The 1,665-nt window shown below is 50.0% G+C and overlaps 1 long non-coding RNA gene across 1 annotated transcript; it reads right to left on the reverse strand.

Moving 5' to 3' along the window:
• Positions 1 to 212: 212 nt before the first annotated feature.
• LOC9650222 lies at positions 213 to 1,524 on the reverse strand. Its single transcript, XR_002991146.1, has 2 exons — positions 1,113 to 1,524; positions 213 to 875 (listed from the first exon to the last, which is right to left on the reverse strand). It is a non-coding gene; the product is annotated as an uncharacterized LOC9650222 (long non-coding RNA).
• Positions 1,525 to 1,665: the final 141 nt, after the last annotated feature.

The following is a 1,665-nucleotide window of genomic DNA, read 5'->3' on the forward strand; positions in this document are numbered from 1 at the left end:
GGTGATTTTTCTTTTTTACTTGGTCTCCTCCGCCGTGATCCATCCCTCCCAGGGCAGGAATTTGGCCGCTTTCAAAGATCTGTGACGTGATCAATGAAAAGGACTTTGGAAGTTTTTTTTTTTTCTCTTGGAAGAACACCGCCATGGCGCCACCTAAACACCAGGAGAAAAAGGAGTGGTAGCTTTGGAAGTTGTTCTTCGAGGACCAAGTAGACTAGAAAAGAAATATATACGTATATAAAACTTCCATCTATCTATCCAGTCCTTGATTGAAAGTGGAACTTGGTTGGACTGCAAGGGAATCAAAGTGGGGTCTTTCTAAGAGTGTCGAGAAGGATGGGTGATCTATCCGTGACCGACCACAAAAGAAAAGATGGTGGTGGTGATGCTCTTCCTCTTTTTCTTTCTCGACCCCTTTGGTGATAATTACAGTGGCAATCCCTCCCCTCTTTCCGCATTTCATTTACACGCCTTGAAAAGCTGCTGCCTGCTGCTCCCCTTGTCTACATATGCGCCACTACTGAGACGCCTTGACGACCACTCGAACTATTTCTCCCCATTCCCACCTATAGCTATAGCTCTGCATTTGTGTTTTTTCTTTTTTGGTTTTCCTCGCTCCCATCTGGAAGATTTGATCCCTGCGTTGTTCTTAGCCAGAGCAGGAAAAGGGACAAGGAACCTTGTGTGGGAGCTGCTCTGCCGAGAGTCTCAGAAGGCGCGGGGCTTGTGGCAGAGCCAAAACTTCGACAGCCTCGACGACCTCGTCTGCTGTGGTTCTGTCGTGGACGAGTGCTGCAGCATGGACCACATAACTTGGACGTCCTCGTAAGCGCACAGCTGAACGTCGTCGTAGAGCATCCCAATTCCGCGCCGGCCTGGAAAGACGAAACAGAAGCTTTAGAAACGAGAGAAGATCAGGTTGGAATCAAGAACAAAGCGATACAAATCAAGAACAAAAGCCAGCGACAGCAGTACCAAGAGTGACAAGGAAGAACCAGGAACGAAAAGTACAGTCTTGAGGTGGTGCAAAATCTCAAAGATCTACGCATTGACGGATTCAAAGATGATATTTTTCCTACTTCGGAAAAAGGTATCAAAGGAAGAACACGTACCGCGCTTGTTGTGCTGAATCCGGAGAACCACCACCTCCCATGCGCGGCGGAGCGGCATTAGGATGACTTTGCAAATCCAACCCATGAAAAAATCTCCGACCGCGAGGAACCCTGATCCTGATCTAGAAGGCCACCATCCCAAAATTGGTCGATCGCTCCCCTCCCCTTATTAACAAGGAAAGGAAGAAGAGGAGGAGCTGACCGCGCGCTAGCGGCTGGCTGCCACGGACAAGAATGGATGATCCTGGGGAGTATTCTATGGCGATTCTCTGCGGCTCACAGATGGACGAAGATCTCCGGAAAGAGAATGTGGATGCTCCCCAGCTAAGCTATGCACGCGCTCCGGAGCGCGAAGGGAGAAGAAAGAGGACGAGGGAGAAGAAAAGAAAGAGAGCCGCAAGCTTCCTTTCCCTAATCAGACAAAATACACGGGGCTCTATTCTTTGCCGGTAGCTCGGCACCGTCGGATGCCGGATCTAGCGGTCCTAACAAGCAACGGCGATAAGCGCGCCACGCAGGACACTGGGGATTGGGCCACGTGCTCATGCTCGAC

The sequence above is a fragment of the Selaginella moellendorffii genome, unplaced genomic scaffold, assembly GCF_000143415.4.
Source record: "Selaginella moellendorffii unplaced genomic scaffold, v1.0 SELMOscaffold_127, whole genome shotgun sequence".
Taxonomy (NCBI): domain Eukaryota; kingdom Viridiplantae; phylum Streptophyta; class Lycopodiopsida; order Selaginellales; family Selaginellaceae; genus Selaginella; species Selaginella moellendorffii.